Source organism: Ips typographus, linkage group LG4 (genome assembly GCF_016097725.1).
Source record: "Ips typographus isolate SLU linkage group LG4, UJ_Ityp_2.0, whole genome shotgun sequence".
Lineage (NCBI taxonomy): Eukaryota > Metazoa > Arthropoda > Insecta > Coleoptera > Curculionidae > Ips > Ips typographus.
Genome location: NC_138425.1, coordinates 7,098,747 through 7,110,869, shown reverse-complemented (window position 1 = coordinate 7,110,869; position 12,123 = coordinate 7,098,747).

The following is a 12,123-nucleotide window of genomic DNA, read 5'->3' as shown; positions in this document are numbered from 1 at the left end:
TTACTTCTTCATGTACTAATAGCAGATATAATAATTTTGAAAGAGATCAAAATTGTTCAGAGTGACTTTCTACACACAGTGGAAGTTCGCTTTTTAGTTTTGAACACTCCGTATATGTTCACTCGTTTTGCGGTTAAAACGACGTGAAAAAAGAATTTAAGACGAATGGTTTGATCTTTCAACTGTGAACTGTGGTTAAATCGAAAAAAAGAAAAAATAAAAAAGTCAAATGTTTTGCAAGTTTCAAGAAATCAAAAATGTTCAGAATGACTTTCTGCATCCAGTGGACTAGGTTTACAGCCACATATAAAATTTAAAATTAAATAAAGGTTTTACAAAAGGCCTTTTCTTGGAAAGCACTTTCTTGGATATTAATGGCTCTTAAAATCCCATCAATAGTGACACAACTAAAAATTTGTAATTTTTGAATTAATACTAACAATCAATTCATCAAATGACTCTCAAAGCTAAATAATTTACGGGAATAGACGTGCGTGCTTCAAAATGATCTGAAAGCTCGGGCTTGTGCATAACGAAAAGTCAGACGTAAGCAGAAGATAATTTGAAAAGCGTCAATCGTAAAAACGAATTCATTTATTTCGATCAACGAGTCACTGCGGCGAACTAATGGGCCCAAAAAAATGGTCTTTATGCAGATGAATCCGCTGATTTTCTTCCGTCTGCCAAAGACAATTTGGTCGATGGTGTAGATGGAGCACGCGATACGTCTCCTGAAGCAAGATTGTGGTAACTGATGCTTACTGAATATAATGATTTTGACCGCAAGAAGCTTGTTGCATCTAGTTGGTGAACTTGTTTAAATGTGGATAATGTGTGAACAAAAAGAGAAAAGGTAGGTTCAGAATTATCCATTGGCTTGATTAATGATAAACAACCCTAGATGGTGCAATATTAAAATATAATTTGGTGACCCAGTAACTTGCTTCTTCATTGTTTCTAAAAATTTATAATATAGTTTGTTTTTAAATACGTTCATTCAACATTTTTTCCGGGTGGGCCATTGGCAAAGTAACATAGCGACAACAAAACCTGCGTGTTTCAGTAACTTCACGTGCAAATACAAAGCAAAGGAAAAACATTCGTTTCGAATAGACATTTAACTCGAACAATTGTTCTCGGGATGCTACTGTTCCAAGCAACCGATTTATGTTACGCCATCGAAGAAGCCCAACAGTCCAGTAGAACTGTGGTGGTTTGAGCAATTGTTTGTCAAACAAAACCCAGTTGGACCAACTGCGGTACTTCCGAATCCACGATTGCCGCATTGTTATTTCTTCTTGTTTATTGATGGGCAATCGCTACCGAACACGCTTTTACGATATGTAGACATTTCCTAGCGATTTGGCCGGCAAAAATCTTTCCATACATACATCTGCTGGCTTATAAGGTATAGTGGTCATTGCTATCAACAGGACCGCGAATAAAACCAGTAGCCGCGGTCGTACCTCCATGAACGACATTTTTGTCTTCGTCATCTTATCTAGCTTCCATCACTCGGGCTTGGCCGGTTTATGAGTGGCAAGTGGACTCGGCTTTCGATCGAGATCCATCATCCGGACAGCAAAAGCCTTTGGCCGCCTCTTTATGAGGCTTTTCTTTCAGGTTACTGCAACTTTTAACAGCGTCGATTCTTTTAAAACCGTTCATTCAGTTTTAGCAGACAGTTACAATCTCAAAACGTATCAACTTTATTAAAAGCAATCTTAAATTATCAAATAACTTGCCGCTTATTGAAATCGACATCCAGCTTTATGTTTATGACCGAAAAAAATTAAATCTTATGCTTGAAAGAAGGAAGGTCATAAGTACTCCCTAGGTTTTTATTATTGTATCCTGTTTACAAATTGGTATAATCAGTAATTATATCATTAACACATCAATTAAGCCCTACAGATTTAAGCCGGACGATTTAACGATTTGGCTTATTAAATGTTTTAATAACCTACCCTTTAAGTAGGCTGGTTTATTGAAACTTCCTGCTAGTAGTTTTGAATTTGAATAATACTTTTTTTTCTGTAACTAAAGTCATTACACTTCTTGTAATTGGGATGGAATGATAAAAACACCAATATTTCAGAAACTGCGAGAGAAGTTGTAGTTGTAAGCTACCAAATATTTAAAACCTGCATTTTCTACACAATGTCAAATTTTTCTAAAACTGGGTAGTTTTGAAAACAAAGAGAACGAACATAAAAATTTAGAGTAACCGATTTACCAAAAGCCATTACAAAGCAGGAGCACCATCATAAAGTAAAACAAAAAGGTTTTTTATCGTATCGGTAGATCGATACCGATCAAAAGCTGCTGTTGGTGCTGCTGCGGCAGTACCAGAAGGGCCCCCGGCCAGGACCGTCTGCGTCCGTAATAAGCACGTTGCCGCATCGAGCCTCGGGCTTCCTGACCAGATATAAAGCAAAATTGTTTTTTGCATGATTACCTGGCCAGAGTGTGATTCGGGCTTTTTACCATCGTAAAAAACCTTAATTTTTTCATTGGCTGAATACAAAGATATTAATTTCGTTTTTATAGTTTCAGAAAATGGCATAAGATGCCAATGTTTTATATATTTTCGAAAGATATGAATCACCAAATTACCTACCTTTTTTTGTTTGGTTTTATGATGGAGTTTGCCAAAACGTTGCGTGCACTAAAAACAAAGGGTTTCCGAAATATTTTCAATCTCTGTATATATTCTAACAAGTTATTTTCTACTGTCACAGCGTGTTTAGGATTTGTAGTTTAGAAGAAACTATCAATTTTTGGTATGTGTTTAAGTTATAGGTTTTGTGACTGTATATTGGTTTACACAAATGTTTAGAAAATTATAATAATAAACAGACAATAAAATGTATAAAACTTTTGAAGAAAATTTTGAAAAATCTTTTCTGAAGAGAATATCAAATTAGCATTTTTTGTTTGTTATTGTACCTGTATGCTTTAAATGCACTATACAGGGTAATTCAAATTCGACCCTCACCATTGGGATCTCGAAAACTATAAGAGATACGAGAAAGTTTAAATTGGGGCAAAGTTGCGCAATGTAAGGCTCAACCAAATGCCGTTTTAAAAATTTCGATTTTCCGAGTACTTCCGAAGATATCCGGAAAAAACTGAAAAATTGATTTTTTGTTTTTATTTATTTCTAACCTTATTTGAAAAGATATCCCAAAACTAAAAGCATGTTTTCATTGCCACTTTTTCCCAGCTATTCGATGATAGATTCAAATTTGCCACACGACGTTTCGTTTTTTGGCAGCCATCATCAACTTTCTTTTTTCTTATGGGCGCCATATTGGATTTTTAGCCCACCAAATAGTACGTTTTATTCTGATTTTAGTGATGTATAACAACTTATGATTTGCTTCATAAATGACAAAATAATTCAATAAAAACTAATTTTACCTTAGTAAGCTTTGAGTTAATGAGACGTTTTATGAAGATTACTTGGTACTACTTGTCACACGCAATTGGCCTGAACATACTTAGCCACAAATGTGTACCCCTGACTTAAACCGGTTTATTCACTCGAAGAGCTTAGGCCACTCGCTACGCTTGTGGACCTAGTTGTTCTTTTCGTGAATAAAAAATGGTTTAAGTCACTTGCTGTATAAATGACTATTAAATCACCCTGAATGACATTCGCCTATTTACAGATGTAAACAAACAAACATCAATGTCACATCTACGGGGCGCGGTGCAAATTTAATAGAACTGTCATTTTAGTTTTTTTGTAATATAAGAAGTCGAAATTTAATAAAATACTGTATAAAACACGTGACTTAAACCGGTTTATTCACTCGAATAAATATGAATGAATAAAAAATGGTTTAAGTCACTTACTGTATAAATAACTAAACTTGCATTTAACATTATAAAAAATTGAAATTTGGCAAAAAATAAAGTTCCTAAAATGATGATCTTTCTCTTGGAAACATAAATGAACTGTTTAAGTTAGAGATAATGCTAACAAATCTCTTCTTCCGATTAACCTAAATAGTTCAGCAATGCTTGAATAATAATAACATTTTGTGCAGGGGTTTCTTATCTAGATACATTTTTAACTATGATTGACTTGCTCTAATGATCGTCCGAATTATCGTGTTTGACAAGTACTGTCAAATAATGACATTTTAGAAAACGGCCCATTAACTCAAAGCCAATAACTAAAGTAAAAATAGTTTTTATTGAATTATTTTGTCATTTGTCAATCAAATCATAAGTTATTATACATCACTAAAATCAGAATAAAACGCACTATTTGGTGGGCTAAAAATCCAATATGGCGCCCATAAGAAAAAAGAAAGTTGATGATGACTGACCAAAAACGAAACGTCGTGTGGCAAATTTGAATCCATCATCGAATAGCTAGGAAAAAGTGGCAATGAAAAGATGCTTTTAGTTTTGGGATATCTCTTCAAATAAGGTTAGAAATAAATAAAAACAAAAAGTCAAATTTTCAGTTTTTTTCGGATATCTTCGGAAGTACTCGGAAAATCGAAATTTTTAAAACAGCACTTGGTTGAGCTTTAAATTGCGCAACTTTGCCCCAATTTAAACTTTCTCGTATCTCTTATGGTTTCTGAGATCCCAATGGTGAGGGTCGAATTTGAATTACCCTGTATACAGGATTCCCTGTTTCTCATTCTGATTTTACTGTTATTTTATAAAAACTATATTATAAAAAGTAAAGGCAAGATTAATGTGTTTTCTGCTTGAGAAAACAAAGCTGCGTTTGAGTCTTACTTTGCGTAGTATTTTCGCGTGTAATTACAATTCATGTTATTTGTTACATTGTCTGTTTTACATTACAGTTTTAATGTGGTGTTTAGTGGAGCTTCCTTTCTTAATTATGTGTGTGATTTTGTGAGTGTGCTAACCAGAATTTTGAAAGAAAAATAATATTTGTTTTACTCCGTAACCGGTAAGTAAAGAAGCCAAAAAGTGAATGTTCTATTAGTGAGGAGGGATTGAACATACGATTATGTATGAAATAATATTTATTGTTAACTTCTAAAGAATAATAAATATTTATATGTGACTCTGATGATGTTTTGTGATGTAGATGATTTTGTTCTAAGCTGATTTGATGATTTAATTTACATTTTATGAAACCAGCACACCTTTTGACCAGTTAAGACAGCATTATTTTGATTACCTAATTGCGCAACTTTTGGCCAATAAACAATTTAATCAACTCTGCATCTGTTGCCAATTTTGAGATCCCCATAATTTGTGGCAGTCTTTGTAATATCCATTGCTTTATTATAAAGTGGCAGTGGACAAAATTCATCAGTTCGGATTGCTGGATTAGTTAAGTAGGTATCAATTCTCATCAACGTTGATCAATGATTTGGTCCTGGTAATTGGGATTTTGAATTGAATAAGTAAGTTTTTATAGAAATAATTACAAGGTTGAAGTCTCGAGATCGGAGTGGCTATCCAATAACACCTCATAATTTCGATTTTTACGTTTTCCGTTTAGAAAAGAAGTAACAAGTCGTCCACAATGAGCACCTTTTTCATGATGGGTGCAAACAGACATTGTCACTATAGTTTAGTAGAGGAACGATTTTAGTCTCCATACATTGGTCAAATTACCATCAATCCAAAAGATTCATCATTCCTCCCAAAAACAAATAGTTCGGTCTTCAATTTATAGTCTTGGACTGTCAATTTAACTTGATTTTCCAGCAACAGGTTGATTAGTTATAGACCGTTCTCTTAATTTGCATTTAGTAATTTTGACCCTAATTCTAAAGTGTAAATCACACTGTTCAGTGCTGATCATTACGTTTATTGCGGATTTGAAGTAATTTAATATCCATACATTAATTATTTGCTAACGATGGTAAAGAATTTTAACATTATTAAGTCTCGATAATGATAGATATACGCTTTAAATACTGAGCTGCCAACTATGCTCTAATACATGCATTCTTTGGATGTGTCGTGATTCTAGGTATCTACAGGATGTTCAATTAGAACCTAATTTAATGCGATAATATAATTTGACCTTAACTTAAGAGTGTATAGTGAGTTTCAAGTAGGTATGGTAAAATCAAAGTAAACTCGTCATTTTACTTTGATTTTGCTATACTTGGGGAAAAAAAAACGGAACTGAAAACGGGATGGCATAATTTTCCCAATCATGGATAGAATGACATGACATATTTCATTTCTCGAAAAAGGAAAATGCCGCGGCCGCCGCCTCGTACGGATTTTGCCCCCTTCGATCTACGACGGACGCGATTAAACTATAAATAAGAATCCTGTTAGTGGATTTTTTAATTGTTATTCGGTACAGCCATTCCGGACGCACTGACATGACAGCTATAGCCATCTAGTTGGATGGCAAAAACGAGAAAATCCGCAAAGCAGGATGGCGGCGCCAATCGTTACTGTCAACCGCTCGTCATGCTGCATTTGTTTTTTTTTGTTGCGAAACGATGATATGTTGCGGAATGCGGGTACGCTCGGTGTGGGCAAGGCTTTAGGACAATAATTTCAAACAACAAATCTGTTGTCTTCACGAATTATTAAGCTTTGATAAAAAAAATGAGCACCTATAATATCCATCTAACTAAAACGCTTTATAATCTAGCCAAATTTCGGAATAATGACAGTGCTGCATGAGAAATAAATATTAAATTATATGTCTATAAATGTCTTGCCTTTCGTCGGACTGGAGCCCTAAAAATTACCCGTTTTGGGGTCAGTTAAAGCTAAGTAATAGTCTCAGATGAGTGTCGTTACCCAGAACATGTTTTTTAGAGTCTCAGCAATAAAACAGATTAGCCTGGCAATATAATTTTTGAATTATGCCCAACAATTTTCAATTATTTATACATTTAGCACTACTTAGTACTTTAACACAAAAAAGTGTAGGTATATGAAACTAGATGTAACATTTTGGTTAACTTGACCAGTACATGAGAGATTTGGTGATAAAAAAAAAAAAAAATAGGCAAGGTTTCATTTCTGTTTTGTGCAAGGAAGAATATTTTAAAAGGTTGGCAAATATCATGATATTTATATTCAGTATACAAGATTACTATAACTTGAGATGCACATCATCAAGGTAAAAATCAGCGACGTTGTCAATGTTATAAAAATAAATCTAAATTGTGGAATATGATTTTACTTTTAAATCATTTATTGTGAGAACCGGGTTTATTCACATCTTGCAGATATGAATGGTTTTAATAAACTTTTGTGGTGATAAGGGTGAGGAAATCTTGGTTTAAGCATGTTTAGAACTTTCTAAATTGAGAGTTTTGAAATTCGATATGTTTTACTCGCTGGGGACTTAAACAATTCAATATTTATCTATTGATTGGGTTAGCTTACTTTTACTGGTAAATGCATGGGAATACTTAGCGTTAGTAGAGTAGTTTAGTAGATAGACTGAAGCTTGAAGGAAGAAAGGAGACAAATTGAAGGAAGAAACCAAACATATTCGAAATCACAGTTAATCACAGTATTAAACGAATAAAGATTGTGTGGGATAATCGAACATCAGAATAGCTCTTCTTCTTCTTCAGATGAATTCCCACTAATGGATGTTTGCGATCGCATGTTTCATTGCTTCTTTGACTTGCCCGGTGTGAATCAAAGACTGAATATTACGAAGTCCTGTCATTGTCTGATATTCCGAAGTCAAGACATCCTCTTTCTCCCTATTCCTCTCTTGCACTCGACTATCAACTGTATAGGAGCCTATACTTTTTGTTAGGCGTGATATGTCCCAAATAGACCGTTTTTCTTTTCTAGACCACATTGAATAGCTCGCGTTCTCTGTTCACACGTCTAAGAATTTCCTCGTTTGTCACTTTCACTGTCCTTGATATCTTTAGAATTCTGCGATAGAGCCACATCTCTATGATTTCCAGTTTGTTGACAGTGCTTGTCTTCAAGGTCCAACCACCATTGATGTTCATGGATTTACTGTGTTATCTCACCATATTTACCATGTGTTGTAGATCGTCCATATTATCGGCTATCAAGACCGTATCATCGGCATAACGAATGTTGTTGATCTATACTCCATTAACTTTTATGCTCATTTCTGCGTCTTTCAAGGCCTCTTGAAAATCTGTGTGAATAGAGCTTGAATAAGAGTGGAAGAAGAATAACTCGGTAGCAAGAACAGGAAAAAATACCCAATATAACAAAAGTACAAGCACCAGCATAACATAGAAACTTAAAACATGAGACTTACACAAGTCAATTAGATACATAAACACAGCACAAGAACGCACAACATTATACAAGAGTTGGCCAAGTTTCAACTTTTGTGTTGTGCTTATGCCATTTACTTTTGTCTAACCTATCAAACTGAATTCTGTTTATGGTAAGGAAGAAACCTTTTTGGTTGACAATATTCAAATGTCATTCAATTGGTCTTTGCAGACCGCCGATTATGTATTTACTTTTGATGTTTGATTTCTGATGGTCTCCTAATTTAAATCTTCAACTCTTTCCCACTTTCTTTCTCTTATGTTGTTCTTATTGTTAGATTGAAAGTAGAAATTGTCTTATGTCAAGGAAATCTATATATTAACATTATCTAGATACTATGTTTATGTTGTGCTTGTCCATATGTTATGTTATGTTGCGTCGATCTATAAATCCAGGTATGTTGCCAACATGTACTCCAAATGTAAATTCTTGAAAATTTGGATATATTGTTATTGTCCAGTAAGTTTGATGGTTTAACTAAAGTTATACAACAATTGGACTGGATATATGACAATGTCATAAACATCGAATAATACAAATTTATAGACAAAATTAACTTGCAATCGATTTATTGTCATGCATCAACCTATGCTAAAATTATTTTCAGGATTTCAGGTAATGTATCTTTTTTCAACAATTATTGCCCTGTTCTTATTCTAGAATCCTGCAGTAGTAAGTTAGCCTCTTTACTAACTCAAAGACACCATTGGCAGCATCTGAATAGCAAATTCAACCAATGACTTTTGCATAAAACATGTGACTTCACACGAAACTCTTGGATATGTACCTGCTTAGCATATCGTGGTCAACCGTCATTAGTTTGATGTTATTCCAACCGAACAGCTTCCTACAATTTTCTCTTACCTATGTCAAAAAGAAATATCCAAGTTTTGTCGTTTTTAGCGCGAAATTTAAAATCGATAAAAAGTGGACTAGGAAAAGAGACATCTTCTAAAAGAACCATATCCCATCGACCACTATTTTAGTAGGTTTATGCTTGGCGCAACAGATGGCGCAACCATTCTTATATTCAGTGCTTTATTATAAAAGTGCATGAATGAACTTGGGCTTCTCAACGTACAATCGTACATACATTAACATGAAAATGAGGCTGAAATTCAATGTCTAATTTGTTAGATAGATAGGATAAATTTCATTTCAGTACCGCCAGACACAACAATTAAATTTTTTTCTAAGTTAATTTTCTCTGTAACACTTTAAATCCGGATGAAATTTAAGTTATCAAAATAGGTAAAGTATCGATTTGGTGGTTTGCAAAAAATCTGGTATTATTATATCCAGAAAATCCAGCGGGGGCGCCTTTTGAAAGCTATCAATTCCAACACGTATACAACGTACATTTTAGCAGAACAAAAGACTACCTTAGTCATTGTGGCATAATAAAAAAATTAGCAAATAATACTCATTGAAATGCCCACCTCTTAACACGTAACACATTCTCGACTAAATCGAAATTAAAATGTAAAAAAATGCTCAGGTAGCATTATTAACAGTGCGATAATATAATAATTATTATTTAAAATAGGCAGGTCGTGTGTCTGAAAATGAAAACAAACACTCGCTTAAAATGAAGATCGACTTATGTAAAAATATGTTGATTAATTATCTGGTGGTAAAAACCTGATGCATAAAACTTGACACAATTTTTATGGATTTATTTTGCATAGATACGAGGGGAATTTAATTAATTCTAATATATTCTCATAACTTATGGCAGTATGAAATTTTAGTGTAACACAAAATATTTACTAGCATCGTTGGTTTATTCCTACTTGTAAAACAAGACTTAACTAAAGCTGTTTAACCTTTCCTAAAAACGTTGTTTTAATCAATTAATTAGTCAGTTTTGTGTATGTCCGTCTAAGGTCATATGTGCGAATAATTATTAAACTTTATCTAAGAAACAAAAAGTAGTTTAGGTGTCTTAGTATCTTTTTTGGTATTAAACAAGCTAGATGGTGTAGACAATCAAAGAAAGAACAGAAAAAGTACTTATACAGCTACAGAAATGTGTTTTTGGAAACGAGCCCCTAGAAAGTCGGAAGAAAATAAATATCAATCAAAACAACAGTTAATATGAGAAAAAAATATCAAAAATCTCTAAGAGTAGGTATCTTAATTGGAATGCCCATAAAAGAAGAAAAAGATGAAGATTTTGTCAAAGATGTAAAACAATTATTATAGAAAGAAATCTGAAGCGCAATCACCATAGAACGATTGATATGGTGAAAATCAGAGTAAAATGGAATGACATCACATTGTAATGGAAAAGTTTTGAATGTGTCGTTTATTATTTACGTTATATTTACATTCAAAACATTTTACTTTCTATTACCCTGTTATAGAATTATTTTTCTTTAATTTTTTCCATATTACACTGTGACTATATTTTACTCAAAAGGTAAGTGTTTAAATTTTATTTAGCAAGCTTTCTTAGTTCAAGCTGGTTTTTTATGGTCACGTGACTGATTTTTCCATGGGTCAACTGGTTGCAAGCTCAAAATTACAATATCAACATTACGTGACGTAGCTTTTACAATGTCTGCTTTCACAAATCTCTAAATTTGTTTTATCAATTTTTTTACCTTTTCATCTACATTTTAAGAGTCACGTGACTTGTTTTTGGCAGGTGTCAACTAGCTTTTCCAGTGTAGCAAGTTCAAAATTGCCTTATAAAATTTACTTGACATGTCTCTTACAATGTTAGCTTTCTAAATTTAATTTACCAATTTTTCAACGTGCAAATTAGATTTTAAAAGTCACGTGACTGATTTTGACAGGTGTCAACTAGATTTTACAGTGTTACAAGCTCAGAATTGCATCATCGACGTCACGTGACGTGTATTTTACAATTTCAACTGTTAAGACTGTCTAAATTTGATTTAGCAAATTTTTATAGTTCAAACTATTTTTAATGGTCACGTGACTTTCACAGGTGTCAACTGGCTTTTATAGTGTCTGAAATTGTCAAAAATTGGATTTTTTAACATTGAGACTTTTTTGTTTTTGCCCTTTAGTTCGACTTCAGGTAAAGTTCTAACTAGCTTATTTATTAATTTAATACAAAATGAAAATATAATTGACTTAAGAATGACTTAAGAATTGATTTAAGCATTTTGAATATTTTATTATTATATTTTGTTGACTTTGTTTCTGTTTGATCTTAGGAAATAATTGACCAAAAGCTTCTTTTTGGTTACTAAACTTTAAAATGCTGAACTATTTCTTTTACCTAACTATAGTTTTTGTGTACTTCTCTGCTGGTAAACCATTACCAATTGAAAATGTCTTCACTGTTTATGTAGGCTTATAAAATCCATTTTTTAAGTTAATATAGTACAAAGTTAACTTGAAGGTTGGAATTATAGTTGAATTGACCACTAGAGCATTTGTTTTGAACGTACTAATTTTTACCATCCTTAATTAATTTATGTTTATAATGATTTAGCACAAAAAAGGTTTTAACAACACAAACACTTAAATTAAGTATTTAGTAAATGCACACGTGGAAAAATATCTTGGTGGCAGAGAGATAGCACCAATGTGTCTGTGTGAAAGTTCAATTTTTTTTTTGATACACAAAGGAAACTAAGGTGGCCTAAAAAAGGCGCACGCAACGGGAACAATATTACAAAAATACCATTCCGAGATGCTCCCATTGAAAACAGACAAAATCGGTTTGGAAAGATTATCTTCAAAGCGTCGTCTGTGTATAAGAGCGAGTTCAGATCGACGATAAAAGGAGTACGAGGGGTGACACAGGACGCTGCTTTTTGTGTCTATTTTTTACATTGTAGCAGTCCCAGACCCTACATGAAGTTTTTCTTTTATAGATTCAACTAG